Genomic DNA, 21,019 nt, shown 5'->3' on the forward strand with positions numbered 1-21,019 from the left:
ATTTATTATTTTAACTTATTTCATACTACAATAATCTACAAAGTTAATATCTTGAAACAATAGTTTTCCTTTACTATTTCCTTTACTTTTAATACACACCATTTATACATGTCCCTAAAGCTCATTCACACATTCTTTGTCCCTTTCAAGCAACCAGGGTCAGAGGTCACTATTTTTAACCACAGGCACAGTCAAGCAAGACACAGGATCCCACAGACACACACACTCTTCTTTTTACTCTACTCTCTGTCAGATCTGAATTATCACTTCTTCTCAATTTTTAGTTTATAAACAATACATTAAAAGATTCACTGATACACTTCCTCGACACAATGATTCTTTTAAAACCACAAGCTAAACTTATTCTGTGTGCATGCTATACTTATCCTTCAAGGCCCTCTTGATAAGTAAACACAGATCAATAACTGATATCCTTATCAGTACTCTTGTCATCCTTCAAGGCCCTCTTGATAAGTAAACACAGATCAATAACTGATATCCTTATCAGTAAGTACAAATCCTCTGTGTACATGCTTTTGCTTATCATCCATCAAGGCCCTCTTTATAAACAAACACAGATCCTTGTGTACGTACGACAAAACCCTTAGAGCCACTGAGGATTACATAAACACAGGAAAACACTACCGGGAGCTCCCCCACGCTATTACAAATTACTTGATATCGTCAAAGACAATGCATGCAATTATTTCTGGAATCAAAGACCCCTTTTCCTCAATTTTTTTAGTTCTTTAAATTTGGAGAAGCTTTTCTTACCACTTCCGGGCCACCGGTGACCAACACATACAAAAGCAAAAAATGCTCACCACAAAGTACAATGGCCACTGTCTGTGTCAGTCACCAGTGATGCCTTTCGTGGTTCCTTCAGCTCCTAAGCCAAACCCCACTTTAGGCGCCATTTGTTGTGGTTTCAATCTTTTTGGGAAATCACTTCTCAGAGATCTTTGATGCCAGAAATATTAGACTTTATTTCACAAACAAAGCCTGAACGCCTCCTGCAGAAAGGCGCTCCAGATCAGTGGCTATTCACATATATTCCTACATCCCTTCTAAAGATGGTAATGCATTCTATAGATATTTTGAGAAATATTTTGTACCATGTGACATTAAATATAATTCTCTGTTGCATCAACATTCTGGCCGTTCAGGCGTCCAAAGTCAAACTCAAAGACACACACACAGAAAGGAAATAATAGTGTACAAATATATAGCTAAATTACTTATTTTCTAAATAATAAAATCTTCTACATTGACAGCAGGGCTTATGTTTCATTGTTTATAGCAGTGCACTTTCTGGGTTTTCCCTATTGCTCACATTTTTATGTGTTTTTTATCTAGTTAGTAATTGTTTACTTTCCAGCATTTGATACAATGTACTGATTGTGTACATGCAGAAATCTGCCTTTTCAACAGAGAATAAAGAAGAGAGATGTCAAATAAATAGTTAAAATGAAAGAGAAGAAACAGTGTCTTCCAGCACACAGAACTAGTGTGACTGGGTTTTAAAACAGACTATTGGAAACTAAATGCTGCTGTAGTTCTTCAATAAGATGATCATCATAGATGTGAAATATTGTTATTTCTCTGTCTTCAGTCTGAGTGAATGCAGTATTACAGAGAAACAGAGTCTCATCCTGACTTCAGCTCTGAAATCAAACCCGTCACACCTGAGAGAGCTGAACCTGAGCGGGAATAAACTAGGAAACACAGGAGTGAAGCACTTATGTGCCGTACTGAAGGATTCACACTGTAAACTGGAGAGATTGAGGTCAGTCACATTCACATACAAAAATCAAAATGCTTAAAATCACTTCAACAGTTTCAACTAAAACACTTTATACTCAATATCTGACAGTGAGTCTGAGTTCACATTATATTTGTGTAAAATTGTTCACATTCATGATTTGTTTGTAAGATAATCTCTCTTCCTCTGTTTGTGTCTTTCAAGTCTATATCGCTGTGGCATTACAGATGTTTCTTCTCTAACTCAGTCTTTGACGAACTCAAAAGCACTGCAGTTTTTAAAAGAGCTTAATCTGAGACTCAATAAGATAGGAGACTCACTGCAGCGGCTCAGAGGCGTGATACGAGACTCAAACTGTGACCTGAGGTGAGGAAACATCACTGAGATATTAAAGAGATCTTCATTTACCTCTGATATGTGAACAAACCTTTCAAACATTCGTGAAAGGAAATTATCATTAAGCTTTATTGCAACAAAGGGTTTGTGTGAGAACAAAATGTGAAGTTATTGAAATGTTTAACACAGAGGAGAGAGAACAAAAGCTCAGTGTCACAGCTTTATACATCAACACCTGCTTTATTAACTGTGTCAGTAGAAGTGAATCATTTCAGTGTGAAAACAGACTTGGTCAGATTGTAGGAAAACGCTGCACTCCTGCTAAAATCAGTGCAGTTCCAGCTTCAGCTCACAGCGTCCAGCTCACATGAGAAATGTCTCTGTCTCTAGTGTGTTTTTACTGTGACAAGCAACACGTCACACTACTTTACACTTACTTTACTCTCAGTGATTTACTAAGAGCCTACAAACATGTTTAAACTAGAGGACAAACGGCTTTAATTAAAGGTTTGTGTTTGAACTCAAAATAACATTTGTATTTGCTCCCTGTGGTGTATTCCATACGCCGTACACTCATTAGTTTCTCCTTTACAGAGACTCAATAGGAGTCGCACCGACACACACACACAAACACAAACATATGAACATCATTCAGGTTTTAAATCTATTATATTATAAAACACAAATATCTATGCAAGATCATGTAAAGTCAGTAATTAATCTGATTACAGGAATTCAGTTTAACTTATTTTTACTAAAAAAAACTGTAATAAAAAAATAAAAAATTTGCACTTTGTTCCATTGTTTTCTCTTCTGTTCCACTTTACAGAGTAAATGAAGATCAGTTGCCAAACATCAGTGGATTGTTTACATCATGGTTCAAATCTGTGAAATGATCATGAGAGGAGCAGAAACCATCAGGTGATCCACAGAAGAGTCTCACTACTGTCTATGAGGAGAAATAAATGTGTAAATGTGTTTCATACAGGTGAAAGAGACTCAGACTTCACAATTAAATAAAGCAGCGTGTGTGTTAGCATGTGTATTAGAAACATGTGATATTGAATGATTCATGTTGGTTTATTATTCAGCCAAATGATGGTTTAGTTGTAATTAAAGGTGGAACAGAGGAAGAAGCTCAGATGAGTGTCAGCAGAAATCTTCAGTATCAGGCCTGCAAATATAATAATGTTTGGATTGAACTCATCCATAATTATTAAAATATTTCTAATCATGAACGTGATTGTCAAGTATCAATTGTCATGTTTCAAAAGATATAAAGTTTACATGTAACTTTTAAACATTTACATGATCTCTCTAACATTTTATACACAGAATATCTTTATTGTTTTATTGTATATGAAGTTAGTTATGTGTGTCTGTTGCTGATGATCTACAGTATATTGTCTTTGTTCTGTGGATGAAGTCTCTTCTCCTCTACAGAACGACTAAACATGTTTACAAGTTAACACTAGAAGTGCCAGAATTCCATAACTACTAGAACTGCCGCAAGCGGTCATTTTGACCGCTAGATTCCAAACTCTATATCTTTAATGATACATACCCAATTGAGAGATTAATGCATTTATTGTATTAGGATATATTTTAAAAACAAAACAACACCAAACTTTACATTTAAACAAGTTTAATTATACATTTATAAATAATATCTGTAGATGTCCTGAACAAAATAACGGAGTAGCCTATGTTTTCATGTTTCCACTGTTCGATCGCGCCCGCCGACACACACACACACACACCATATTACAGCATTGCAGTCTTGACATTGCAGCCTGTTCATTATAGCCATAATAAAATAGTCAACCTAACATATAAAAATTCCACTGCTCTGTTTATATAGTCAGTATAGCCTCGTACAATTCGTACCATTTTGCACGTGTGAAGAGGATGATTTTTTCCGTCGATATTGGAACGTGAGTGAAGTACAAAGCCTATAATAAAGTAGTTTAGTTTAACATCCAAATACATCGCAAATGTTGAAACATTTTGATTCTAATTAGAGAATTACGTGAGCCTAACGCCGCTTACTTTCACTTTCGCTTATAAAGTATTTCATTTTGGCTTGTTTATAGTTATTTTTTTCATTCTTGTATAATGTATAATTAAAACTGTTCTGAATATCATTACATTTAAATTATTTGTTGTTGAATATGTTTTGTGTATTTTTACCACATTTTATTGTTGTGTATATTGGTATAGCCTATAATAATACCGCGAAATTCAGTGCGGTCCATATGACCGTCTATGGTCGAAATAGGTAAATATGTTCATTTGTTTTTTTGCCTTATGTGCAATTTATATGAAAAACATTTTAAATGAAAATACAGACACTTTTAGGAAAAGTCAGGTACCGGCAGGATTTTATTTATTTTTTCAACAAAGTTATTGCAGATATAAAATTCAAAACGGTCAAAATGACCGCCATGGCACTTCTAGTGTTAACAGCATTTGTGTGTGTTTCACTCGCTCCTCAGATAGCAGACGGATGTGGGCCACTTCAGGCAATGATGCGGCACTGCAGGCCTTCTGTTATGTGGATACAGAGATGAACCCAAATGCAGACAGAATGCACTACACACATGGTTTATTGATGACAATAATGGGGAAAACAAAACCCACGAGGGGGCAAAACATGGACAAGACAAGGAATGACTACACTAGACTATGACTTGACATGACTAGACGAAAAACAAACAGCTAATTCACAATCAGAACTTTAAGACGATAATCTTGACAGAATCATAATATGTAATAATGAACTGGCACAGGACAGCAAACACAAGGGGATTAAATAGGGAGACTAATGATAACATAACAGGTGACACAGGTAAAGCAATAATGACAAAACGAGGATAACAAGGGGGGCGGGGTTAAGTAACGAGACAACACAAGCACATGGCCCAAACAAATGGCCATGTGCTTGTACACAAAACATGGGTCTGTCATGATCCTGCCTCAAGACTAGGGAAAATCAAGGACAAGGCAGAACCATGACAGAACCCCTCCCTTAAGGAGCGGCTTCCAGACGCTCCTCAAGGGAACATCAAACACGGGACATGACAGACTGTGACAGACCCAAACCAACAAAACATGACAAATAGTAGTAGTGGCAGACACGAAAACACGACAACAGGGTTGGGATGCAACAATAAAAATAACAAACACGGGACGGGGGGCGGAGGAACAGAAGAGTTCATGGGGGATAGTCCAGGGTGGATGGGTGGACTGGGGGTCTTGGTTCTTCGGGACGAGGGCTGAGGACGAGGAATCCAGGCAGACTTGGATGGGGACACATGAGGAAAAATCTTGGGGGAAACAGTCCAGGGTCTAGTGGAGACAGGGGTGACCGGGAAAACACACGGCGGCTTGACAGGGATGGAAACCGCAACAGGAACAGAAACAGGGGGTACAGCGGGTGACTGTTGAGTGGGAGAAGGTGCCGGGCTCGCAGAAACAGACCAGGAATCAACGCTCCCCGAAGTAGAATCGACGCTCCCCATCTCCGATTCTGTAGTGGCGTTGATAGTAGCTGTCACTGGAACAGAGCTCTCTGCAGCCGACTTGGGATCAGCGCTCTCTGCAGCCGGCTTGGGATCAGCGCTCTCTGCAGGTCTAGGCATGGGGTCTGGGGACAAGACAGGTCTGACAGGGACTTCTAGGATCTTGACAAGACGTGATAAATAATCTGACAGGGTTTTGGCAGCAATGAAGACAGGCATTTCCTGATGAGCTGAAACAGACTGTAACACTGCTTTAGCAGCAGAATCGGCCGCGGCTTTATCTTCAGCTCACGACGGCAAACTCAGGGATGGCTTTCTCTGACGCCAACTCGGGGACAGCACTCTCTGACGCCAACTCGGGGACAACACTCTCCAACGCAGACTGGGGAACTGCGCTCTCTGCAGCTGGTTCAGGAACAGCTTTTCCTGCAGCAGAGTCCGGAACAGCTCTTACAGCAGCAGGCTCAGGAACAGCGCTAACGGCAGCAGGCTCAGGGACGGCTCTCTCCAACGCAGACTGGGGAACTACGCTCTCTGCAGCGGGTTCAGGAACAGCTTTTCCTGCAGCAGAGTCCGGAACTGCGCTTACAGCAGCAGGCTCAGGAACAGCGCTCTCAGTTACAGCGGCGGGTTGGAGAGCCATCGCGGACTCAGGGGGAGACAGAGACGGAGGACAGAAAGCTCCCTTCTTCCTCCTCTTTCTCCTTGGCCACGGAGCAGAGGCCATAGCCGGACTTGTGACCGGTTGGGGAATCTCAGCAGGAACCGTTACTGGTAGTGGAAGAACAGTCTCAGGCAGGGTTGACTCCGTCGCTGAGGACTCCGAAGCAGACTCCCACGAGATCCGTCTCCCTCGTTTCCTGCAGAGACTTAAAGGTGTGGAAGACGCCTCGGGATTCGAGGAGGGATGAGCCTGGTCCCCCAGTGTAGCTACGGCTAAGACACGACCCTCTGAGATCACTGGCAGCTTGGACGGCGATGACGACATGGAAGTCTGCGGCTCCTTTTGACACAAACGATCCACCACTTCTCGGAAAGGACGGTGGACCAGTCTCTCCCGTTCAGCCAGAGGAGGAGGGGTATTGAGACCCGCGACGAAGTAACGGTTGACCAGGATCTCCGGCAAGAAAAATCTATTTCCTTCCACGACCTGGGCGTACTGTCTCAAGGTCGACTCACCCTGGGGAGGAAATGGAAGTCTTCCTCTCTTACTGTCGGCGATAGCCGACTGCCACCATAGTTCCTGGTCATCCGAATGTTGCTTGAAGGGTAAAGACATACTGTCTGCTGGGTTCTGTCTTGGCCAGTTCATTCTGTTATGTGGATACAGAGATGAACCCAAACGCAGACAGAATGCACTACACACATGGTTTATTGATGACAATAATGGGGAAAACAAAACCCACGAGGGGGCAAAACTTGGACAAGACAAGGAATGACTACACTAGACTATGACTTGACATGACTAGACGAAAAACAAACAGCTAATTCACAATCAGAACTTTCTTAAGACGATAATCTTGACAGGGTACTCACAGAGCTCAACAAGGTTTCACAATGAATCATAATATGTAATAATGAACTGGCACAGGACAGCAAACACAAGGGGATTAAATAGGGAGACTAATGATAACATAACAGGTGACACAGGTAAAGCAATAATGACAAAACGAGGATAACAAGGGGGGCGGGGTTAAGTAACGAGACAACACAAGCACATGGCCCAAACAAATGGCCATGTGCTTGTACACAAAACATGGGTCTGTCATGATCCTGCCTCAAGACTAGGGAAAATCAAGGACAAGAAGGCAGAACCATGACACCTTCTTATGGCCCGGACTAAATGTATGTGAGCCTGAAGTGGCCCACATGTAAAATGGCAAATATGGCCCAAATATTTTAAATCACATGTGGGCCTTTTTAGGCAAAGATGCGGCACTCATGGCAATGTGTAATCTGAATGTGAGCCTAAAGTGGCCCATATGATAAATAATGAATATGGCCCAAATATCACAAACCAAATGTGGGCCACCTATGGCAAAACTTTGGCACAATCGACAATGACTAATCTGGGTGTAAACCAAATGTGGCCCACATATGTTGCAGCAAATGTGGCCCAGTTATTTTCAAACATATCTGGGCCAGTTTTGGCAAAGATGAGGGACTATAATCACTGTGAATCTGAATGTGAACCTAAAGTGGCCCACACATGACATAGCAAATATGGCCCGATTACATTGCAAAATAATTTGTGTGTGTGTGTGTGTGTGTGTGTGTGTGTGTGTGTACTGTGCAGCACAAACACAGACGTGCACTAGCTCTTACAGTTAGTTAACTTATGTTGTACATGTTGGTAGAGTGTCTGATTGAGAAAAAAATGTTATGGTCTTGAAACATAACTGAATATTTGGCTGAGATACATTTTGAGTTGCTGTATGTAAAGATCTTTGCTGTGGTTTCAAGCAGGACATATTCTTGGGTCAACATTTTTTTTTTTTTTCATCTTGGAACACAATTCCTGTCCAGAAACCCTAACCCTACACATAACTTATCCTTAAAGAGGGAAATGACAGGGACATAACCAGCACCAAACCCTGGTTGTAAGCATAAACTTAACATAAAGTGTAAACTTGTCACTCAAATATGATTTGTTAATTGGAATGCAGAATTCACAAAGATGTTTATCCTGAAACATATTTGTTAATAATAATAATAATTCATTACATTTATATAGTGGTTTTCTCTACACTCAAAGTGCTTTTACATGGAAGGGGGGAATCTCCTCAACCAGGGACGGACTGGGGCTAAAAAACAGCCCTGGACTTTCTCCCAAATAGGCCCATCATCTGGCCATTCGCCTCTAGCCGTGTGCGACAGACACTAGCCAGGATGTCCTGATACTATGCCACAATACTGTAGCCTATCAGACAAGGTATTCACAGCAAGTAACATCTCAAAACCAATGATGATAATTGGCCCCAGCCTTCAAACAAAAACAAAAAATTTACAATGCCATAAAATACAAATAATGAAATGCCGCTGGCTACAGAAACCCCAAATTACACAAACTTGTAATTATAAAACATATAGTTACTATAAACCAGGCGTCTCCAACCTTTTTTTGTGTGCGAGGGCTACCTCAAGAGATAAAATAATCTAGAAGGGATTTTTGTTTGTTATACTCAAAAATATTTATTATACATATAATATGGTGGTGCTTTTTTACTTTTCACCATCATATGCGAAATAATAAAATATCTTGATATTCTGGTTCAGACTTACAAGCATTTAAAAAAAGATTCAACAATTCCTGAAAAATTATGAAAGTATTGATTTTTTTTTTATTAATTTTTTTTATAAACCTATTGTATGTGTTATCAAAAACAGTAGCCCAAACATTTAGTATAAATACACTCTTAAAACGGATGTGTTAAAAACAACACAACCTGTGTTATATCTTAACACACTACTGTGTCTATTTAAAGCCACAATATGTAACTTTTTTGCTTTAAAAATAGCAAAAATCACTATATCTATGTTATATATATATTTTTAGTTGTGTACTTACATTATCCCGACTGTTTCCAACAACTTTCAAACCAGGAGAAATTTGTAATTTAATTCGAGAAACGTCCCGTTTCTTTATTTCCATTTTGTCGCCGTCAATGGCGTCATATCCGCGTTGTCCCTGGTTTCCGCTCGTACTGCCATGGCAACCAGAGATATGAACCAGAGCCCTCTGATAGTAACCAAAGCGACTGACGGTAGTTTGCAATGTCTATTTGCACGCTGTTGTTGTTTCGTTCAAACATTATGGACCATGGCAAGCAGACTTTGGATAAAAAAGGAGAACTAAACTGAGAATCAATATCAGTGCGGTGTTTTCGAGATGCCTAGAGCTCCCATAGACAGTATATAAACGAGAGCTCCACGTCCGAGACTTCGACCGCTTCTACATGTACTTTATTAAACAGGTGAGCACATTTACATAAAACTAATCAATGTTATATTATAGCTCAACATGATGAAATGTTAGAATATGATCTGTATGTTATTCTAATGTTGATCTAGCTTACTGCTAGTCTCATACAGACAAACTAACACATACATTTCAACACATTCAAATGCAGTTTAGTGTGATAGTGTAATGTTAGACCAAGTGAAACAGTGCTGCGTTACCTCACAAGTTTAATTTGTCTAATAAACTGACCTGTGACTGTGAGTAGTAATTCTGCACTCGCGTGTAACGTTAGTTCAGTAGAATGAAATGTCCATATCGCGTCGCGTGTGGAGCTGATACCTGTCTCTTAGCAATCCCGAACTGCTTCATATCACAGTCATGATAAAAGCATCAATGTATTCAGTCATCCATAAACATTATTAGATCCATAGATTAGATCGGTCGGCTTGACGTTGACGACAAGATCCATAATTCTTAGCAAATGTTGCGTCATCAAACTATGCCTTTGTTATTTTATACGCCCGTGTTTGTTATAACAAACACGGTGAGTAATGTCTTGTCCTGTTATTATCATGCGTCGCGTCTGAATGCGTTGTTGTTTTTGGAGCTCTATCAATTTGATTTATAATTCTTGATTTTTCTCTCTGCCTCGCTGCCTGCTGTGAGTGTGTCTGCTTCGGTGCTGTAAGCTCCGTCTTAGCCTCGTATTTCCTTGTTTTGAACCATCATTTACTACAATTTCTAGTTGTTTATACTACTACTAAATACAGCTTACCCAACATCTCAGATTAACCTGACATCGCTAGCTTCCGTTACTACTAGCACAACACGCTAGTAATTCGCTAGCCTGTTAACGCACCACCCGTGCGCTCAGCTATTTTTATTTATTTATTTTCTCTCGCGCGCTCGCGCCTTTGAGTTCATAAAAGCTCAGGTGAGTAAGAATCACTCAACAAACACGGTGAGTAATGTCTTGTCCTGTTATTATCATGCGTCGCGTCTGAATGCGTTGTTGTTTTTGGAGCTCTATCGATTTGATTTATAATTCTTGATTTTTCTCTTTAAACTCACTTACAACGAACATTTTCTACTTTTCCTCACTGAGAAGCACTACTGCTCAAACCTCATAGTTACAATGCGGACTGTTGAGCAGACGCGTCTCAAGCCTATTAGTGATCCAACGCTGCATACTCTTAAAGGTTACGTCCGTGGATCACGGCTGAACGCGTCTTCTCTAGGGCTGTACTCAACCAAAGAAAATCTTGGTCGACTGAAGTCCTGAAATTTTCGACTAAAAATCGACTAAAATCGACTAAAAATGACGGTAGAAAAAAAAAAGTTAAATTAATTAGATGCGCACTGTGCGCAGTACTTGGTAGCCTTGTTGTCCGCCTAAATGAATTATAAATAAACATAAAAAACTAGTAGGCTATTTGCAGTATATTAAATCGTTTTTGACCTAATTATTTTGCACTGAAATGAGTCTGACACTCGAGTCTGTCGGCTCTGACAGCGTTGCATCACGTGCACCTGCGCAATATCATAGCTTATGATTTCCGAAAATAGTACTATGTTGTCAACTAGTGATATCATCACAAGAACTGTTGAGGAATATGCAACATAATTTAGACAATTATTTTTGTCATATGTTATAATAAGTTATAACTGTCAGACACTATAATTTCACCGTGCATGTCCTCGCACCGAGCGAGGCTGAACATGAGCTAAGCTTCGCAGCTGAGACACGAATAGACTATTAACTTAAAGCTTTTACTCTTAATAAACACAAAAGGCACGTCCACTTTAATAAAAAAAGAATATTTATTAAACAAACCAGATCAAGAGCAGAAACGAAATAAAGTGCATAACTGAAAAATAAAGCATCCTAGGCTCAAAACTAACACAACCAACAGCGCAATTGCGCATTAGGCTCCAAATAAAAAAAATAAAAAAGTCACTAAAACATTGAAATATGCAAATTCTGATATATAGCCTACTCAAAACAGACAGGGCAAGCTAACGCAGACAAGTGAGCTTACCAAGATGATATGTCATGTTTGTCGTCGAGCTGTGGAAAACTGTTGCTTGCAAACTTTGCATTCGACTTTTTTCCTGTTATCAATTTTAACAAAATGCTGCCACACTGTCGATTTCTTTGTTGTTGATATGTTAGAAGAGGACTGACTAAAACGCTCTCACAATTAAATAAATAATATTCAGCATCAAACCTTCTATAGTTATCGCTCTCTCTTGGGTTGGGCTAATCCAAAAAAGGTGAAAACAAGGGGGGTGTTCTGAAGACAGACTGTTACAGTGAAACAAGGGTACTCTGAAAACACCCCCATTAGCAGTTAGTGCTTTCCTCCTGATGAAATGAGCGCGCCTCGCGGCAAAACTGATGAAATAAACACGGCAAAACTGATGAAATGAACGCGGCAAAAAATCGACCAATCAGAATTTTGGTCGAACCAGAACGTATCGACCAATTAATCGACTAATCGACTGGGACAGTACAGCCCTAGTCTTCTCCACACTCACTTATAAACAAACATTTTTTTTTCGCCTATCGTGCGTCTACTCTACACCCCTACCACTAAAAAACCTAAAAAACCGCATAGTTACAACGCGGACTGTTGAGCAGACGCGTCTCAAGCCTATTAGTGATCCAACGCTGCATACTCTTAAAGGTTACGTCCGTGGATCACAGATTTGATTTTCACTTTACCATGTTCATGTACAGAGACTCATGTGAATGTTGAAGTCAGCAGGACTCAGTTGCATCTGGTCCCTAAAAAAAAAAAAAAAAAGAAAAAACTGTGAACATACTGATATCAAGAGAAACTATAGGGCTGCACGATTTTGGGAATAGATTTTAGATTTTTCTGGTTAAAATTTATTTTTAAAATTCACAGAATACACACACACACACACACACGTTTCCAACAATATATAATGAACACCAGGTTTATGTGCCTTGTAGGCATAGGCTACGCAGTGCTGCATAAAATAATAATAACAATAAATTAAATCTTCCAAAAGATTTCAAGAACAACTACGCTAGAGAAAAATATATTGATTATCATATGTTACTTCAAATGTTTCCATTCGTTATGATGATATGAAATGAGATAATAGTAAAAACATAAAGCCTAATGTTTGGTGCATTTTTCCTTCCAAACGCAATCGCGCTCCAAAATATGATACATTAAAACCCACAGCGCACTCCAAAATATGATACATTCAAACGCCATCGCGCTCCAAAATATTAAACATTATGGTTATACATATCTATGTTTGAGCAGATATCCACAAACAGTATTTAACAGTAAACACTGGTCTAAATAGTATAATATTCACCATATATCTAGCAACAGTTCAACTGCAATGTGAAGTTTATGCAACAATACCATAAACTAATAAGTAAGAATTTCTTACCTTACATCTTTCTTGTCTTCAAATCGCGTTCTTCTTCTTCTGAGTTAAATCCAATGTAAGCTCAGACGTGTCTTCCAAACTCGACGAAAAGCAGAGACTTGTGAAGTGTTTTGGTGTTTTGTGTTTGAGGTAACGAGGGCGTTCGCGTCCCATGTGGAGATTTGCATGTGAATCTCTTTTGCGCGAGTGGGCGTGTCGAATTAAAAAGTAATTAGCAAGCGTTTGAGATACTGGACATCCTGTTGGTTTTATACAAATTACTTAAACAGAGAATATTTGTTTTCAGTTTGAATCCGATCATTTAAAAGTACACACTTAAATGTGTATAAAGGTATATGGCTCATAAATGTGTGAGAAGTATTCGCTGAGTTATGTTTCAGTTTATAGACGTGCTCAAGAAAAAAAAGTTCACCGCGACGGAGAGGCAGAACGCACACCCTGTTTATTTTCTTTATTTTACAAAAGCACAATGTTTTGATTTGATTGTAAGTGGACACATACAAAAGTAGAAATATCACAGATTCTTTTATTATATTTCTTTTTTCTGTATAACCATAAATGACGGAGTAATTTAAGTTTATGTTGCTGCTATGTGAAAAAAATATTAAATTAATTTGGGGTCAAGCAAAACGTCACCGGACCAACACATCGTCTTAATCATACACTCGATTTAATTATATCACATGGAACCGATCCAACCGATATAGATATCATTCCACAAAGTGATGAGGTCACTGATCACTACATGGTAACTTGCATATTACGTACTGCTGTAATATGTCATGCGGCGTCGCGTTATCAACCAGGCAGAACAATCCTCCCATCCACCATAGATCATTTCTCAAATTGCTTATCTAATCTGTCTCAGCTGCTGCCTGAACCCAAACAAACAGGTGAACTAGAAGAACTAACTAGCACTATGAGCACCATTCTCTCTAGAACATTGGATGTGGTTGCACCTATTAAATTAAAAAAGGTCAGAGAGAAAAATAAAGCACCATGGTATAACAATACTACGCATGTTTTAAAGAGAGAAACCCGTATTTTAGAGCGTAAATGGAAACAAACTAATTTAGAGGTCTTTAGAATCGCGTGGAAAGACAGTATGTCACGTTATAAAAAGGCCCTAAAAGCGGCCAGGGCTGAGCACCTCCGCAAACTAATAGAACACAACCAAAACAATCCAAGGTTTTTATTAAACACCGTGGCTAGACTAACAAATAAACAGACGTCACCCGAACAAAATATCCCGTTCCAGTTGAGTAGTAATGATTTCATGAACTTCTTCACTGAGAAAATAGAAAGCATCAGAACCACAATTGTAAACGTTCAATCTTCAATCGCGCCTTATAATTCAGCTTCAATTATCACCCTGAAAGAACAATTACAGTGCTTTACAACTATAGAACAAAAAGAGTTAAATAAACTTATCACTTCATCTAAAACAACAACATGTTTATTAGATCCTATACCAACTAAACTACTGAAAGAAGTGTTACCTGTAGTGGAAGAGCCTCTCCTCAATATTATTAACTCGTCTTTATCTTTAGGTTATCTTATCATTTAAACTGGCAGTTATAAAACCTCTCATTAAGAAACCACAATTAGATCATAATAATCTAGCAAATTATAGACCCATTTCAAATCTTCCATTTATGTCTAAAATATTAGAAAAAGTGGTGTCCGCTCAACTGGGCTCTTTCTTGCAACAAAATGATATCTATGAAAAGTTTCAGTCTGGATTCAGACCGCATCATAGCACTGAAACTGCGCTCGTTAAAATCACAAATGATTTACTTTTAGCTTCTGACCAAGGCTGTATCTCAATACTAGTTTTACTTGATCTTAGTGCTGCGTTCGATACTATAGATCACACAATACTCTTAGATCGACTACAAAATTATACTGGTGTTCAAGGACAAGCACTAAGCTGGTTCAAATCATACCTACATGTATCTGACCGCTACCATTTTGTCTATTTAAATGGAGAAAAATCGATCATAACTCCAGTAAACTATGGAGTGCCGCAGGGATCTGTATTAGGCCCTCTGTTATTTTCAATATATATGATGCCACTTGGAAATATTATAAGGAAACATGGAATTAGTTTCCATTGTTATGCTGATGACACTCAAATATATATTTCATCACGGCCGGATGAAAACGCTAAATTTTCCAAATTGACAGAGTGTGTTAAAGATATAAAAGATTGGATGACGCGTAATTTTCTTTTATTAAATCCAGACAAGACAGAGGTAATACTTATCGGTTCAAAAAACCGCCCACAAAACCTCGCACAATACAACTTTACCATCATAGGATGTCCTGTTACTTTATCCTCTACAGTAAAAGACCTGGGTGTTATACTCGATTGCAACCTGTCTTTTGAAAATCATATTTCATATGTTACAAAAACAGCCTTTTTCCACCTTAGAAACATTGCTAAGCTACGTAATATGCTATCAGTTTCTGATGCAGAAAAGTTAGTTCATGCATTCATGACCTCGAGACTGGATTACTGTAATGCTTTATTAGCTGGTTGTCCTGCATCCTCAGTAAACAAGCTACAGTTAGTCCAAAATGCCGCCGCTAGAGTTCTTACGAGATCAAGAAAATATGATCATATAACACCGATTTTATCATCACTGCATTTATTACCTATAAAGTTCCGTATTAATTACAAGGTATTGCTACTGACTTATAAAGCCCTAAATGGCTTAGCTCCAGTCTATTTAACGGATCTTCTATCGCCCTGTAATCCATCGCGCTCTTTAAGATCACTAAATTCAAGGCTTTTGGTCATACCTAGGATATCCAGAACCACCAAAGGAGGGAGAGCATTTTCACATTTGGCTCCAAAACTCTGGAATAGTCTTCCTGATACTGTTCGTTGCTCAGACTCGCTCTCCCAGTTTAAAACTAGATTAAAGTCGCATCTCTTCAGCCAGGCATTCATATAATCCTACAGTTCAAACTACAATCCGGCCTCTAGCTCATAAATGCCAGAGGAGAACTGGCCCCCGACTGAGCCTGGGTTCTCCCAAGGTTTTTTTTTTTTCTCCATTAGGTGACCTGATGGAGTTTTAGGACACCATTAGGTCACTTGATGGAGTTTTTCGGTTCCTTGCCACTGTTGCCTTTGGCTTGCTCAGTTGGGGATATTTTGGGGATATTTAATTTAATTTTATCAATCAATAAATTCCTCCTGAAACAAACTTTGTTGTATTATTTTAATTTAATACTGTGAAGCTGCTTTGATACAATCTGTATTGTGAAAAGCGCTATACAAATAAACTTGACTTGACTTGACTTATTGTAAATAGGTTAGCGACCCCTAGTGGCGAAAAATTCCATACTGTACGTTTAAGGACAACACATTTTGTGTTACTTAACTCAACCAGTGTGTTATTGTTCTTAAAACAGGGAGTGTGTTGAAACCTTTTACACACTAATGTGTTATAGTTACACAACTTGTGTCAGATATGTGTCACATGTGACTGAAGTCGGTGTGTATTTGCCAGAGTTACTTCCTGTGTTTTTACAACTGAGTGTTTGGATGAAAACTGAAACGTATTGTTAACTTGTGTTTACGGAGTCCAGTGACGTTTAATAAAGAGTTTGTTTGAACATTTGGATGTTTTAGACATTATGACTCTACATAGACAAGCTCTTATTAAGAATTAACAGAGGTTTAGATGTTGATGTTTCATTGAATGTTTAATTTGAAGTCACCAGAATCGTGATTAATGGCTCCTTTATTTGAGCTCTTGACCCTTTTATTCTTCTTTTAGTGTTTCTCTGGCTGCTTTAACTGTATTTTAATAAAATACATTTGTTATGGCGAGAGATAATATGATCAGATGTTTCTTGATGATGTCATAATCAGCAAGTGCTGATCTGATCAAGTTTTTGAGTATGTGAATGGTGTGCATTTAATTTATTTATTTGCTATTAATTCTAACAATCTTGTGACACTATATCATGCTATCCATCATAATAAAAAAAAATTCTACACATTTTTTATCTGCAGCAGAAACTAGTCAAACACAGACATCACGTATCAGCGTATGAATCTCAACAATGGTGATAAACGAAAAGCTCCATGCCGCAATGCATGCTGGGAGTCATGGATGAGATTTGTACTATGGTGGCACCCAGCATGCATTGCGGCATGGAGCTTTTCGTTTATCACCATTGTTGAGATTCATTTACATTTACATTTAGTCATTTAGCAGACACTTTTATCCAAAGCGACTTACAAATTAGGACTAGTATAAGCGAGTCATCATAAAGAGGCAAAAAACAACAACAACACAAGAAGTGCTCAAAATACGAAGTTCAGGTATTATTCAGAGTAGCATAAGCCTGATAAGTGATGTTTCAAAGGGAAAAACATCGGGGGGTTTTTTTATTTAATTTTTTTATGAGGTTAAGTGCTCACGGAAGAGATGGGTTTTTAGCTGTTTTTTGAATGTTGTCAGGGATTCTGCATTCCGGATGAGGGTGGGGAGAGCGTTCCACCAGCATGGAACTGTGAATGAGAATGTTCTGGAAAGTGATTTTGTGGCTTTCTGCGATGGAACCACGAGAAGTCGCTCGTTGACCGATCGTAGGTGTCTGGTAGGGATGTAGACTCGTAGGAGTGAGTGAAAGTAGGAGGGAGCTGAGCCTGTGATGGATCTGTAAGCAAGCATCAATGCCTTGAACTTGATGTGAGCAGCGAGAGGTAGCCAGTGTAGAGAGATGAACAGAGGAGTGACGTGGGCCCTTTTGGGCTCGTTGAAGACAAGACGAGCTGCAGCATTTTGGATCATCTGTAGGGGTTTGATTGCACATGCTGGAAGTCCAGCCAGAAGGGCATTGCAGTAGTCAAGCCTAGAGATGACCAGGCCCTGGACGAGAAGTTGTGTTGCATGCTCAGTTAGGAAAGGCCGGATCTTCCTGATGTTGTGCAGTGCAAACCTGCAAGATCGAGCTGTATTTGAAATGTGGTCTGTGAAGGTCAGCTGGTCATCAAACGTTACTCCAAGATTTCTGACCGACCTTGATGGGGTGATTAATGATGATTCTAGCTGGATGGTGAAGTCGGATAGACGGAGAGACGGATTGGCAGGGAGGACGAGAAGCTCAGTCTTTGCCAGGTTGAGCTGCAGGTGATGTTCCTTCATCCATGTGGAGATGTCCGCCAGACAGCTTGAGACCCGTGCAGCTACTGTGGGATCATCTGGTTGAAATGAGAGGAAGAGCTGCGTGTCATCAGCATAGCAGTGGTAGGAAAAACCGTGTGCCTGTATGATGTGTCCCAGTGATGTGGTGTAGATGGAGAAGAGGAGGGGACCAAGAACTGAACCCTGGGGAACCCCTGTGGTCAGCTGATGTGCCCTGGATACCTCTCCTCTCCATGCGACCTTGAAGGACCTACCTGTGAGATAGGACTCAAACCAGTGGAGTGAAGTTCCTGTGATGCCCAGTGATGAGAGGGTGGACAGAAGGATCTGATGATTCACAGTGTCGAAGGCAGCAGACAGATCCAGGAGAATGAGGACTGAAGATTTGGAAGCAGCTTTTGCGATCCGTAGGGCTTCTGTGACTGACAGTAATGCAGTCTCAGTTGAATGCCCTTTCTTGAAGCCGGATTGGTTGACATCCAGCTGGTTGTTTTGAGACAAGAAGGATGTTACTTGGTTGAAAACAGCTCTTTCAAGTGTCTTCGCAATGAATGGTAGGAGCGAGATAGGTCTGTAATTCTCTACAAATGATGTGTTTAGTGTTGGTTTTTTGAGCAGTGTGGTAACCCGAGCCTGCTTGAATGTTGTAGGGAAAGTGCCAGTATGGAGGGAAGAGTTGATGATGTGTGTGAGTGATGGTAGATGGTAGATTCATGTGCTGATTCTTGATGTCTGCTTGATACCATAGTCTGTAAGATTTTGTACGAACTGTGTATTTAAAAATTAATTTGAAGCTAATTTGTAATATGCTAATCCTTTTAAAAATCATCTTTTATATATTACATTAATCTTTCAAATATTGAACTCTTGCTGGTCTTAACAATTGTACATGTCCATGATGATAATATTATCATCTGAGCATATTTTTCTCATGATTATTTCTGCTGTTTCAAATGTGTTAAAATAAATACATATTTACAGCAATCAGAGAAAATTAATGTTAAAGAGTCAAGGGTCAAGAGCCCAAATAAAGCTGACACTAATCACGATTCTGGTGACTTTAAATGAAACATTCAATGAATCGTCAACACCAAAACCTGTTAATTCTCAATAAGAGCTTCTGTAGAGTCTGACAGAAATAAAGTTAATCTGGTTATTAATAAAAAGTGAAAGCAGCATTTGAAAAAGACATTGAAAAAGAGGCATGATGTGATTGGCTGCCAAAAAACACCCGTTAATCTTTAAGTTTTCATGAATTAAGATTTAATTTATTTATTTGAATGTATTGTTTTATTTATTTTAGAGCATTTTATGGGATACAATATAAAATATACATATATTTTTTTTCATAAACACAAACTCTCCTCCACCCAGTGCTATTCTATCCAGAGTTACATTTTAACACACATTGTGTGTTAAAAATATACACAACATGTGTCAAAATACCATCAACACATGCTGTGTGTTGTTTTTTAACTCATCTCTTTTTAGAGTGTATAAATGCAAAAATAAATAAATAAACTGCCATAACTTCTAAACAAAAACATTACTGCATTACATTTAATACATTTATACATGACTATATTAATATAACAGCATTTTTAATATGATTATATCAGGCACAATTCTGCCAAAAAAGTTTGTTTTACTGCAGTTAATTCATAAGTTGTGCTGTGGAGTGAAATGTCTTCTGGTTTGTTCTTGGAACAATGTTTCGCCTGTTTTTTGCGTCAATATGTTGAGAATATTATATCAGCGCTGTTTCATCTGGCTTTTAACAAGCTTAAATCACACAGTCATCTGTGGGTTTATAATAGAGATAGAGAATTCTGCACTGAATTGAAATGCTTCTCAGTGGATCGCGCAGCTCTGTGTAATAATGTTCGCGTGATCGAGATCAGCCCGCACAGCTGCTCTGGCCGCCATCGCTGTTTTTTTAGGCCGAGCTAATAATGCTCCGCGCTGCTCAGATCAAACAAGTTTTATTCCGCTTTTTGAGCATTTGTCATTTGATGTTTCTCATACGCAACGCAAATGACAGCGTATAATCAAAGAGAGTTGGGTAATTTTGTAGAGGCAGAAGTGCAAATGTTTAGTTGCACCGGCACGAAAAAAGGTGGTCTGGAGCCCCGATTTACAGTGGATCACTATTAACAAGGTGGGGCTATTTATAGAATGTGTTTAGCGGGCAACTCACAGGCACCACGTTGGAGACCACTGCTATATACTATTGAAATATAATGTAAGCAAATTTAAAAGTGCAGTATAGGTAAGCCTTATAAAACTTTCTGTCAGTGGCTAGTAGGCCGACTCTTCTTCCTCAGTTTTTTTTTTTTTTTTTTACACGTAGCATATATAAGTGATCGTATTAGTGCCCCTGCTGTTGGCTGTTCATATTGCTTTATTACACTTTTTTTTTTTTTTTGTGACGACGGCCCGACTTTTCCAGAACGCACAGATTGCCAGTCCGTCCCTGCATAGATCAATAACACAGGATGCTCCTTTGTTTATTCAGGAACAAAAAGAGCTGTGTCCTCCGAATCAGACTCCAGTAATTTAATCAAATGACACCATTTGCTTGGTGTCACAGTCCAAGAAGAGAGGAGCATTTGTTTGTGAATTAGAATGCAGTAATGTAATCAAAATGGCCGGACTGACCATTTGGTTTGTGCTACAAATTTAAGAATTCGTTGCCCGATAAAATTGTGGTGTACTTGAATGAGCAAAAAGTTTTAACTCTTACGGAGGCCGCTGTGTGTGCTGACGAATTTGTATTAACGCACAAAAATGTATTCGTAGCACCTGCTCGTCGAGAAACATCAAATTTTGTAAATTC

The 21,019-nt window shown here is 39.0% G+C and overlaps 1 protein-coding gene and 2 long non-coding RNA genes across 3 annotated transcripts in view; 1 reads left to right on the forward strand and 2 right to left on the reverse strand.

Annotated features, from left to right (window-relative positions):
* Positions 1 to 21,019, reverse strand: part of LOC309502064 — a 200,292-nt gene that overhangs the window by 107,723 nt on the left and 71,550 nt on the right. The window contains exon 2 of the long non-coding RNA XR_014207115.1: positions 12,119 to 12,260. This is a non-coding gene — a long non-coding RNA (uncharacterized lncRNA). The remainder of the gene's footprint in view (positions 1 to 12,118; positions 12,261 to 21,019) is intronic.
* LOC309501908 (uncharacterized protein) overlaps positions 1 to 21,019 on the forward strand; it is a 575,396-nt gene that overhangs the window by 82,737 nt on the left and 471,640 nt on the right. The window lies entirely within an intron of this gene.
* LOC309502071 lies at positions 4,444 to 8,315 on the reverse strand. Its single transcript, XR_014207122.1, has 2 exons — positions 7,443 to 8,315; positions 4,444 to 4,642 (listed from the first exon to the last, which is right to left on the reverse strand). It is a non-coding gene; the product is annotated as an uncharacterized lncRNA (long non-coding RNA).

This window comes from Leuciscus leuciscus (assembly GCF_965113295.1).
Source record: "Leuciscus leuciscus genome assembly, chromosome: 6".
NCBI lineage: Eukaryota > Metazoa > Chordata > Actinopteri > Cypriniformes > Leuciscidae > Leuciscus > Leuciscus leuciscus.